At 41.8% G+C, this 13,343-nt stretch overlaps 1 pseudogene; it reads right to left on the minus strand.

Annotated features, from left to right (window-relative positions):
• The window catches only part of LOC130712340 (probable 2-oxoglutarate-dependent dioxygenase At3g50210), a 44,503-nt pseudogene that overhangs the window by 30,020 nt on the left and 1,140 nt on the right, over positions 1–13,343 (minus strand).

A 13,343-nucleotide genomic window follows, 5' to 3' on the forward strand; every position in this document is an offset into this window, starting at 1 on the left:
GTATTGGCAATGCTCGACATGCTTTATTTTTCGATTTGCATTTTATTGTCGAATCAGTTTTTCGTTACATTACTTCCTGCATTGAATGGCTAAGTCTCACCATTTAACTTGGTGGCTTAATCTAACCTTTCAACTTCCAAGTTTCTTGGAAAACCAGATAATTTTATAACGCTTTTATTACGTTCCTGTTCAACGACTCAAGAACTTCCTTCACTTGTGGTAGTGGTTGACGTGGCTTGCCGTGTTTGGCTGATGCTTTGGTAACTGCATGCTTGCATTAATACGTCTGTTTGTTACTTCCTACTATAATAGAAGCCGTTTTCTACTCGTCTTTCAACAGCAACTCTTTTCTTTCCATTCTTCCTTCTTTCTGCGATCCAAGAACCTTTCATTCTTCACCATGGATAGCAGACTAATTCTTCGTCGTATCAAGGACTTGGCTTTCCAAGAGAACCTTTTCTAGAACCTGTATGACTCCTCTGCTGGCCTTGATGAGCTTTTAGGGCTCATTGATCAACTGCTTCATAGGCCAATCGTTGCACGCGTTAGAATTCCTCTTCAGGAGTTCCAGGGGCTTCTCTTGGAGGCCAACCCTCTGTTTGAAGAGTTCCGGGAACTTTCAGTAATGGTGTTCTTTCAAGAACACCAAATAAATGAGTGGAGGGAGAAATTCGATTTTCTCCAGACCTCTTTGGATCAGCAAGATCTGAAGGTCTTGTTCGGTTAGTCGTCGAGATTCGTGCAGCCTCCCTTGAAGACTTGGTTGCTCGTCAAAAGAAGGCTCGACTTGAGGGCCAGATGGTGGCGCTGGTGGATCGATTAGCCCCCATGCAAGCTAAATATGACGGATACAGGGCCATTTTTCCTTTTTAGGATTCTAGTTTTATTTGTATTTTATTTGTATTTTGCCATACTTGTAACGTTTTTCGATCAATGAATATAATTTGGCAATTTTATCGTTCATGTTTCATTCGATTTTACATTCGTGCAACATTGGCTTATATGCTTTTAAATACTTGCCATTTATCGTAACACATTGACTCTGATTGCCCAATTCCTTAATCACGTAAGCATTATTGGGTAACGTTTTCTCGACTGTGAATGGCCCTTCCCAACTGGGGGTCCATTTCCCATAAGCTCTATCCTTTTTATCCATTGGGAGAATAACTTTCCACACATAATCCCCTGTGATAAAAGATCGATCTCTAACCTTTTTATTGTATGCTTTAGCTATGCGATCCTTTTGCCTTGTTAAGACGTCTAGTGCCAAGAGCCTTTCTTCGTCGAGGTTGACCATTTCATCTAGCATCATATTCCAGTAAACTTCGCTTGGGATTTCTTCTTGCCTTTGAATTCAACATAATTGCAAATATACCTCTGCGGGCAACACGACTTCTTGGCCATAGGCCAGTCGAAAAGGCGTCGTTCCTGTCGCTTCCCTTGGTGAATTCCGGTAAGCCCATAGGACTTGGCTTAAAGATTCATTCCAGCTTTTTGGTTTTCGACCCACATGCTTCTTGATCAAGCTTATTAGGACTTTATTGGCTGCTTCTACTTGGCCATTAGCCTGAGCGTAGTAAGGGGTCGAGGTTAAAAGCTTGATGCCCCAAGATTCTGCGAAGGCTGCCACTTTGCGTCCCACAAACACCGTGCCTTGGTCCGTTGTAATGGACTCTGGCAATCCAAATCGATATACAATGTGGTTTTGTATAAACTCGATCACCGTTTCCTGTGTTACGTTTTGTAGTGGGATGGCTTCGACCCATTTAGTGAAATAGTCGACTGCCACAATGATATACTTGTGCTGCTTTGATGAAGCTGGGTGAATTTCGCCAATTAAGTCTATTGCCCATCCCCTAAAAGGCCATGGCTTGATAATAGAGTGCAATTCACTAGCTGGCACATGCTGGATTCCTGAGTGTTTTTGGCAATCTTGACAACCTTTTGCGTACTCAATGCAATTTTTCATGATAGTTGGCCAATACAAACCTTGTCTAAATAGAATCCATTTCATTTTGGCCCCTGCTTGGTGAGCACCACACAGGCCATCGTGAGCAGCTGATACTGCTATAAATGCGTCGTCTTCGCTTAAGCATTTCAACAATGTGCCGTCGACGTTCTTTTTGAACAACTCGTTACCTAAAATGGTGTAACTTAGAGCCCTATACTTGACTTTTCTATCAGTTGACCCTACTGGGTTCTGCAGGTACTCGACAATTGGCTTTCTCCAATCGTTAGGGGTTAGATTATCAATGACCATAATGTCGAGATCTGAAGGACTCAGTTTTTCTTTGATCTTAATTAACTCTGTCAACTTTAGCCTATCTATCATATACCCAGAAGCAATCTGCGCCAATTCATTGGCTTCTTGGTTCTCCACTCTAGGAACGTGACCTATTCCAACTTCGTTGAATTTAGCCAACAAATTGCTTGCTTTTACATAATATTTGGCTAAATGCTTACTAGCGCACTTGTACTCTTTGGTGAGTTGCTTTACCACCAACTCAGAATCCCCTTTCACGACGACGTTCTTTGCCCCCAGAGCTAGCAGGATCTCGAGGCCCGATATCAACGCCTCATACTCGACTTCGTTGTTCGAGCAATTACTCTTGATCCTAAATTTGAATTTAGTGGGGATGCCCTGCGGGGACATGATAAACATCCCGATTCCAGTTCCATTCTTATGGCTGGAACCGTCGAAATATAACTTCCAAGGCTGTATGCCCACATAGGTTATGATCTCTCTAGGCATGGTGTGATCTGCCAAGAAATCAGCAACCGCCTGCCCTTTAATCGCTTTTAATGGGACGTAAGTTAATGAATATTCGGTTAGGGCCAAAGCCCATTTACCAATTCGACTATGCAAGATTGGTTTGGATAACATGTGCTTTATTATATCATAATGAGAAAAAACCATTACATCGATTGGCTTTATGTAATATTTCAACTTTACACAAGAGAAGTACAGGCATAAACACAACTTCTCGATCATAGTGTATCGAGTTTCTGCGCCATTTAACACCCTACTCAAGTAAAATATGGCCCTTTCGTTGCCATCTTCATCTTCTTGAGCCAGCATACTCCCGATGGTTTCATCTGTGGCGGAAATATACAGCTTCATTGGCCTCCCTTTGATGGGTGGCACCATTACAGGTGGATTGGACAAGTACTTCTTGAGTTCATCAAATGCCTTTTGGTGCTCTGCCTCCCAGCGGAACACATCCTCCTTTTTTAGTCGAAGAAGCGGAGAAAATGACTTGGTCTTTTCACTAAGGTTGGTAATGAATCTCCTTAGGAAGTTAATCTTTCCCAATAACGATTGTAGTTGCTTCTTGCTGGTTGGTGGACTTGTGTCGAGAATGGCTTTAGCTTTATTTTTGTTGATCTCGATGCCCTTTTTGTGCACCACAAAACCCAAAAAATCACCTGTAATAACACCAAAAGCACATTTAAGGGGATTCATCTTCAAGCCATATTTTCTCATCCTCTCAAAGGATTTCCTTAGATGCAATAAATGGTCATCCCTTGATGGGGATTTCACCACAATATCATCAATGTAAACCTGCATGAAAGTTTCGATAAAATCATGAAAAATGGTATTCATTACCTTTTGGTAGGTCGCGCCAGCGTTTTTCAACCCAAATGGCATGACCACCCACTCGTATGTCCCCAAGGCACCAGGACATCGAAAAGCTATTTTCGACACATCCTCTTCTGCTATGAAGATTTGGTTGTAGCCTGAGTAACCATCCAACAAGCTTAAGTATTCGTGACCAGCAGCTGAATCCACCATCATCTCAGCAATAGGCATGTGATACTCGTCTTTTGGAGTGGCAGCGTTAAGATCTCGAAAGTCAATACAAACTCTCATTTTCCCGTTCTTCTTGATCACTGGAACCACGTTGGCTAACCAGTCCACATATCGAGCCGTCCTGATAAATTTACACTTGAGGAGTCTTTCGATTTCTTCCTTGATTTTCACCAACACATCTGGATGGAACCTCCTGGGTAATTGCTTGACTGGTTTCTTGTCTTCTTTGATGGGTAACTTCAATTCCACCAATTCTCGACTAAGGCCAGACATTTCATCGTAGTCCCAAGCGAAACAGTTTTTGAATTCTTTGAGTAATTTCACCATCCTATCTTTTAATTCTGGGTCAATAAGAGCACTGATGTACGTTGGCCTCTTTTCTAAGCCATCACCCAGGTCCACTTCTTCTAAAGGGTCTTGCGCTTCCATTCTCTTGGAAACATCGACCACTGGCTTCTCGAAGCCTAATGGGCCGTCATCGTAGATGCAATCTAGCCTCAAATTGCAAAGGTCCTCGAATTCGCATTCATCGGCACTCTGCTCGTTTTCTTCTATGCACGTGTTATCCTTATTTGTTCTTGCCTCCTCTCGAGATGTAATTTCGACAGGCAGAATTGAGGCATTGACTTCGTCAGTAGCCATTTCTTTGGCTATTCTTGCGGCCTCTAGGGCCGTCCTTATTCTGTTTTCGGCTGCGTAAGCCGAGATTCGAGCCAGGCTCGAATTAATCATCTCTAACATCATTTTGCCACTCAGTAGTGGCATCCTTTTCTTCATCACTGTGCCATCCACTCATGGCATCAGGTTTGTATGCTTCATTAAGGTTTAATCCCCTGATGGGATCCAACGTCACCGAGTACTCTGAGTAAGGGTTGAAATATTGACTAGCCACTGTGTCTAGAGGAGCGATTGTGGCTAAACTTTTCTCGAAATTCTTTTTGCCAACGTAACTTGTCTCCGCTAAGTAGTAGCTCTGATCTGCTTGCACATTCTCGACAACCCCATCTGATTTCCAAATGGAGATACGTTGGTGCAGGGTTGAGGGCACTGCCCCCACGCCGTGGATCCATTCTCTCCCCAATAGCAGGTTGTAGTTGGCTTTTGAGGGTACCACGATGAATAACGTGGAACGGGCCACCGTTCCTACGGTTATGTTCAACATAATTGCTCCTAAAGAAGAGCCTGTCTTCCCTTCATAATCGGAAAGGACCATGTCGTGAGGGATTAGGTCTGCCTCAGTTTTGCCTAACTTCTTGAGCATAAACTTAGGCATTAAATTAATTGTGGCCCCTCCGTCGACAAGAACTTTATTAACCCCTTTTTCGTCGACCTTGGCCCAGACGAATAACGGCTTCAAGTGGCTTTTCATCTGCTCCGTTGGCCTCTGGAAAATAGCCCTTTCGTCTTCGACGGATCCTTTTTGCATTACGTAGTAGCACAAGGGGTTGTCATCTGGCTCTTCTTCATCGTAGTAGTCTTCTTCACTTTCGGTGACCTCTGAGATTATGTCGAATTCAGCGGGTAAGATAGACACTATGCAGATGATGTTAAGATCTTCCCCATCACTGTCGTCGAAATCCTCGAGCATGTCTTCATCCTCATCTTTGACAACCTCATTCCCTTTCTCCTTGGCTGGATTTGGTGGCACGGTTGTTCCTTGTTTGATGGCGTGATCCAGTTGATTAATAATCGACGCCACACTGGGTTCATTACGAGGGTTGTCTTCTGGCTTTATGTCCCATAATGAACAGAACTTGCCACCCCTTTCCCTTTCCGCTTTCCTTTTCCTCAGGAAACGTCTGAACTGAGTTCTGGTCATTTGTTCAGGAGCATAATAATTCCCAGAGCCATAGGAATAGTTCCGCGACACGCGGGAATTGTTGATGTAAGAAGACCCCTGGCCTAAGTCGATTTTCTGCCACTTGGGGTATGGTTTTGGCCTTGGAGGTGCTGGCTTGAACCATTGATTTTTTGGTAACCCAGCATCAGGGACATAAGTCTTGTCCTTGCCTCTTAACTTTTGGCCTTTATGGCCATCGAGTTCTTGATCTCTCTCAACCCACTCCTCGTGGGGATACTTCAGTCTCCTGGATACAGGAGCTTTCTTTTGGTAATGCCTTTTCATTTCTGAATCTTGGTAGGCCTTGGCTGCAAATTTGTCGAAAACGGCGCTGCATCTAGGGCACAACATGACTTCTTTCTCGCCATCTTTGCTCCGGGATAGAAACTCGACAAGAGTTTCTCCAGCCTTGGGGTAAACCTCTTCAAAGCTCACCTCTTTCGCGACCTCTGGCTCTTCGACAGCTACGTTTTCTTCTTTTGCCTCTCCAAGCGTCAAGCCCAGAATTAGCTTTTCGGAAATGTCGACCATGCCAATGTAGAAAGGCTCTACATAGTTGGCCTCAGCTATCTGTAGTGGATCAGAGTCGATCTTCATTTGACTCTTGGCTTTTTCGTCATACTTGAGTCTCCCTGAGTCCAATGCCCCTTGCACAAGGTCCCTGAAACGAACACACTGTGAGGTCCAATGGCCAAAAAAGTTGTGATATTTGCAATATTTCTTTCCTTTGTTCAGGAGAAGGAAGTTTTTGGTCTTTAGAGACCACAAGCAAACCATCAGACACAAGTATATCATAAATTGCATCACATTTGGTCACATCAAAAGTATAAGTTTTCACAGCAGGAATTGTGTTCTTGGGGTGTTCGTCCCCAAGCTTGTTTTCACGTGGTTTCAATGCTTTACAAACATAAGGATCGCCTGGCTGAAGTTCAGCCAGATTGACATCGTTTAATTCGACGTCTGCAGGGACTTCGCGATAGACACACGGACTTTGACACACTGGATCAGCGTCTAGGTATGCTACTTTTTCCTTCTTTGGCCACTTAGTAGTCTTGGCCCTCTCCTCAGACTTCTCGGCCTTTAGTAATTCGATGTGCCTCACTCTGTTTGCGAGTAGAGACATATCTCGAATATACTGAGTGTCGATTTTCTTTCTAATAGAATACTCTAGACCACCAGCGGCTAAGACAACTAGCTCATGTTCGGGGACATGAGTAAAGCATCGAGATTTAAGCATCCTAAACCTGTTCAGATAATCATCAATAGACTCTGCTGGCTTTCTTTTAACACTCGCCAGATCCTTCAAACTCACTTTGCACTCTCCCCTAAAGAACTGTTCATGGAAAATTCTTTCCAACTGGGCCCATGTGTGGACTGACCTAGGAGCGAGGGTGGTGAACCAGGTAAATGCATTCTTAGTTAAAGAACTCGGGAAGTACTTCATTTTTAAATTTTCATTGATGGCTAAGTCCCCTGCTTCGATTTGGTACCTAGCTATGTGTTCTACAGTGGACTCTCCTGAATCCCCCGAGAACTTAGTGAATTTGGGGACCTTCCAGCCTCGAGGAAGTTCGGATTCGAGAACCTCCTCTATAAAGGCCGACACAAAATGGGGTCTATTTGCGAAACCTACGTTGAAACCATGTTGGTTCAACAATTGTTCCACTACGGCAGCAACATTTTGTTGCCCCCCAGCATTCTGGTGTCGAATTCTCTCTAGCACACCATCAGCGTGTTCTTCCCTGTTTACCATATACACATTTTGCAATGGTGGCTGCACTGCCTCGTACAAAGGGTTTGCCCTCATCTCTTGGTGTTGCGGCGCCTGATAGCGCACAGGGGCAGGGACGTGGTTAGGCAACGGGATTTGGTTAATCCCTGGTGCCGGTTGGATTTCGACTGGTGCCCCCAGGGTTGTCGCCAAACGATCCATCTGTCGTGCCAAATGCTGATTATTGGCATTATTATTTTGGAGCACAGGGTTGATTAGCTCACCTATCTGTCGAGATAGCATGTTAACCATTTCATGGTTACTATCATCTACTTGCTGCCTAATGGCTTGAAGTGAACCAGTATTCATACCTGTAGATAAATAAATTTGTGAACTAGATCCAGGAATAGGAGGGCTAACTTGGCTCCCTAAATTTAGCATTGTTCCATTTGCCCCGAAGGGGGGTATGCTAAAAGGAGGGACATTCTCGGGGAATGTCGAATATGTGCCCTGTATGCCTTGCATTATAGACATGGGCATACCATAAGGCATATCTCCTCTCGTAATAGTTGGAACAATTTGTGCCTGCACTGATGTAGATACAGGCATTTCTGCCATTGTAGAGACTGCCACATTCTGGGTTGGCATAGTGATGCCAGGTCCCATCCCAGTAGACACTTCTTCATTGTTATTACCACTACTCCCCCCGGGGCTACCCTGATTACCCACGTTAGACCCTTGGGGGGAAGTTCTTCCTCGATTGCTTGTCATACTTATAGTCTTACCACTTCTCAGGTGCATATAAATCACAATCAAGGCAAGTAGCAAATACCAAATAGCATGCAATAAACTTAAACACACAAAACGCTTCTGTAAAACTTAGTTTTCACAAAAACGGTCCCACTGGGCGTGCCAATTTGTTTACACGTATTTTTGGTAAACAAATATCCTCTTAGTTCGACTAAAGGAAGTTTAGATTTCAGGGTCCTTTTGAGAAAACGCTTTGCCAAAGTGTTGTGTGTGAATGAATGTGTTTTCGACAACAACGAGCAACTCAGGTGAAACTAGATTTTATTGAACACGAGTCAATTACAAAACAGTCAAATAAACTAAAATAACATGAAAACTACATGAACTGCAGATTTCGACAAACGAACTACACAAAATAACTGGAAATCAACAAGCTGAAATGCAGGGAAACTAAAGTGTCGGTTCTGCAACATACTCCTCCATCATCACGTTTTGCTCCTTGAGTCTCATTGATGCGGACATTAAAGCTTTCTGGTGAATTTTTCAGAGTTTGAGTTGAGAACCCCTTTTCTGAATCAGATTTTCCTATTTATAGAGCTCCATGTCTTGCGTGTCCCTGGCGGTTTTCTTCCTTGTTGGTCGGGTTAGTGGGTCTGATTCCCCACGATCTGATGCTTGTTCCGGAGGTTTCATGCGTAGTGGTGAGGGTCGTGTTTCTCAACTGCCTCAACCGTTTCTTGGCCACGTTTTCGACCATCGTGGGGAGAATTTGACTTGGTCAATGTGGCACGTGTTACATGTGCCTGTGTTTAGTAGTAATTGTTGTTGTCGAATTTGGCTGCCCCATTAACTTAGTGCATTTTCCTTTTCATTCCTTTTAGTCAGAATTCGACTACTCTGAGTATTTTGGGCTGAATGCGTTTTTCTTTCTTGGGCCAACAATACCTTTAGCATGTCACCAATGTTGCAAACAAATGATCCACGAACTGGAGGTGCGCTGATATCCACTTGCCGCGTAGGTTTCTCACCTTCAACAATTAAACAATATCATCGCTGAAAACAAGCTATGGTATCAAAAAAGGGGGAAACACACAAAATTTTCGCATATTTGGAATTTGTTTGGTTTCCCATTAAAAAGTATGAAAATGAGAAAATAACACATCTCAGTGCCTATGAAAAATTGTCTCAACTAGCCAAAATAGAAGAATATTATACCCCCTTCGTTCCACAAAGATTGTTATTTAAGGTTGTAGCACAAAAATTAAGATGACAATTATTGATAGTATAATGTTGCTATAATACCCTTATTAAACTTTGCTAGTATTATGTGCAACAATTAAATTCTACTTGGATGAAGAAGATTAATGTAGTTAATAGAGACGAGTTGTAATTGGTTGATATGAGAGATCATAAGTGATGGAAAATTTATTAAATAAGGGAATAAGTGGAAAAATGAGCAAAAAATGCATTGATTTTCTAAAACAACAAACATTTTTGAAATATTGAAAGAATGTCTAAAACAACAATTTTTCTAGAATAGAGGGAGTACCAGCTAAATTGCCCTCAAGAGAAAGAGAATTCATTGCAAATGATTGAAATGTTAGAATTTTGGGTCACAAACGTAACTTTTAATTGTGTTAGAGCCATGATTTAATCAGCCAAAACTAAAGTGATATATTTAATATTGATTTTATGGCTAAGGGCATGTGTTATGAAATGATATTGTACAGATACCATAAAGCAATATTCTAATTTGATGAAGGGCCAAATTAAAAATATTGAAAATTGAATTATAACTTATGCATTTACTTATATGAGTTATGGTCCCCAATTGTAGACACGTTGTAAAAAGTCTCTCTTCATCCCCATCAGAAGAGAACATCAGGAAACATTAAGGGTGATCTACAATTCGAAGATCACAACCCCAAATTAAATATCCTTTAGCAATTCCCAATGACAAATTCAGGTATGCTTCCGCTTTCTGTGTATCATATTGAATTTGAGTATGGGTTAATCAAGAGTGGATTAAGATTATACTCCTGTATTCTATGTGGATAGAAAACATGTGGTTCAGAATAAATTCTTATTTATTAGAAACCTACATGAAAAACTTTATTTCAAAGTGGCGAGTTGAAAGTCGATAAAAATACAAATCACAAACTTAAGCCAGTAGATAAGGGTTGAAAGAATCAACTACTTAAGTGAGAATAACTCCATTTAATTCTAGAAAATGGGGATACAAGAAAATAATCTCCTAAAAGCTACCAGCCCCACATATATACTAAAGATTGTAAGGAAGCTCAAAATTTAGGTTTATAATAGCATGGTACATGTTTGATTTATGTGAGACTAGAAGTAAGAATCAAGAACTGCATGAAAAACTGAAGCGTATGAATATCTACTATTCATAAAGGACCATATGTGCATACCTGGAGTGCATTTATATCATCATCCTGGTTTAGCAATGTCAACAAACCTGTTATTAAGAATCATCTAGAATCAATGACAATGACTAAACAAGTAACCTAAACTTATTATAATGCACGAGTAAAGGTATACCATAATCTGTGTGAGCTCCACTGAATTTGTGTTTATTCAAAGAAATGGTAAAGAAAGAAAAAAGAAATGTAAAAGGAAAAGGCATCAGTTATGTAAGGACTAATATAAGAAAAAAAACGGCAAAGATTGGAGAATTCTAGATCCAAGATTTCATTACCATCCAATATCATTTTTCCGAACATCCGTTCCATTTACATTGGAGACACCTGGGTAACCAATGAGCCGCATTACCCAAAATGGATCCCCAGCTCTGTGACCTTCAAATTCATCTGGTGATCCACCTAATGCTAGAGCGATTCCACGCATAATTTTCCTTGCGAGCTCTGCTCCAACCAAAACAACTATAAAAGAAAACAAATTAAACTAATGGAACTCACATGATGTAAAATAGAGGAGGAGAAACCATGCCTGTGCAGAGACTAAGGGCCAGTTTGGTGCGAAGTATAGTATAAAGACTGATAGTATAAGACATGATAGTATTAGGCCTGATAGTATAAGCCCTAATAACTTTCTTATACTATCCAGCGTTTGACCATACTCTGTATAATTTACCATATCGTTTAAATTAATGCAATTTTATGTTTAATGAAATATTGAATAATAATATATAATAAAAATCAAATATGGAGGTGATTATAACGGTGGTGGCATAGATGATGAAAGTGGTGGTAAGTTGGTGGTGGTGGTGGCAATGGTGGTAGGTTGGTGTTGGTGGCGGTGGTGGTGACAGTGGAGATAGGTTGGTGGTGGTGGTGGCAGCGATGGTGGTTGTGGTGGTGGCGATGATAGAGTGGTGGTGGTGGTGGTAAGGCGGTGGCGGCTACGGTGGAGGCAATGGTGGTGGTGGTGGCGATAGGGTGGTCGTTGTGGTGTCGGTGGTGGCACTAGAGTGGTGACGACGATTATGGTGGTGGTGGCGATAGAGCGGTGGTGGCAGCGATGGTGGTTCTCGTGTTGGCGACGATAGGGTGGTGGTGGTGGTAAGGCGGTGGCGGCTTAGTAGGGTGGCGGCAACGGTGGAGGGTGGAGGCAATGGTGGTGGTGGTGGCGATAGGGTGGTGGTTGTGGTGTCGGTGGTGGCGGTGGTGGCAATAGAGTGGTGGCAGCGATTATGGTGGTGGTGGCGATAAGGTTGTTGTGGCGGCGATTATGGTGGTGGTGGCGGTAGGGCGGCGACGGTGGTGGTGGCGGCAACACCAGTGGTGACGGTAGGGCGGTGGAGGCGGTGGTGATCGGGTGGTGGCGGCAACACCGGTGGCGGTGGTGGTGCTAATGGTGGTGTAAGTTGGCAGCAATGGAGGGTGGTGTTGACGGTGACTTATACGTCACAACCTTATCATGTTTTATCCATCACTCACATGATGAATTAAATAATACGTCATTTTAACGTATAAGAGACTTTGATGGATAAACTTATACAATACAATGTCATCACCAAACAATGGATAAGCTCATAATTAATGTATTGTATAAACTTATACTATCATGCCTAATACGGCGTGTCAAACGAGCCCTAATATATTCCTCTATAACAACTTTGAATTTTGGTGGATTTTGTGGCCTGCATGATGAACCACAAAGTTAAAGAAGGCCAAAAGACGCGCATTATGCCCGAAATACGTAAGCAATATCTTAGTCATGAGTGTTAACAATAATCCTTAATCCCTTGACTATTGATTTAATTTAGTGAATATTCTACTTGGTTAATAGGGAATTCAGTATTAGAAGCATATATATAATTGTTCTCTTGAGCAATATATTAAGCTAAAAATTGAGGGGAGAAGGTCTATGTGGAGGAATGTAGGCATTAACAATAGAAAAACTCTAATTCCTCGTACCAATGGTTGTATCCTTCCAAAACTTTGCCAAGATCACCATACATGCCCTTAGTCACTTCCCTATAGAACTGTTAAAGGAAAATATAATCATTCAGTGCTTGATAGAAGAACCATGATGCAGAGAAATTAGTACACCTACTATGCTAGGCTCCAATCAGAGAAAGAAAATTAAATGCTGAGGAAATCTACACTCTAAACAATGTTAGGTACTACCATATGAGCTATATTACATATGAGTGAAATTGTTACAAACGGTTGAAAATACCCCTGATATGAGCCTAATATCAATAGTAACAAAACATTTCTATTTTCTTGTAAAAAAACAACACACTACAAACAAAGACATCTTAAATTATGCTAAGAAACAAGTAAGACCTACATCAATATAGCTTCTTGCATGTCTGGTACACCTTGAGTTATATTTTCGAAAATCCTCTCATATCCTCTGCATCGCAAGTTAGGCTGGTATTAGCATAAATAGGAGGGGTAAACCTGGTGCAGTAAAAACTAAAGTGATGCTTCATGTGAATAGTACAGATCGAATGCAACTAAGCAAACCTGAATCCAGTAGCCGGAGTCATTTTGATTTTTATTTTTTCTTCATATGGAAGTTCAAAGAATCTACGCGTTATCTCTCTAACCTCTTTGAGGAGTGTATCAGGAATGCCATGGCCTTTCTGTCAACCAAGGACAGTAGGAATTGAAGTTAAAAATTAAAGAAAGAATGGCCTAAGTGCCATGATAAAATATATATGACAAGTGAATAAATGCAAAGGAAAATCTTGCTTTGGATTGTCAAGAAAATGTGAGATTAGGGCGGTTTGGTAGCGTGTG

Source organism: Lotus japonicus, chromosome 4 (assembly GCF_012489685.1).
Source record: "Lotus japonicus ecotype B-129 chromosome 4, LjGifu_v1.2".
Taxonomy (NCBI): Eukaryota; Viridiplantae; Streptophyta; class Magnoliopsida; order Fabales; family Fabaceae; genus Lotus; species Lotus japonicus.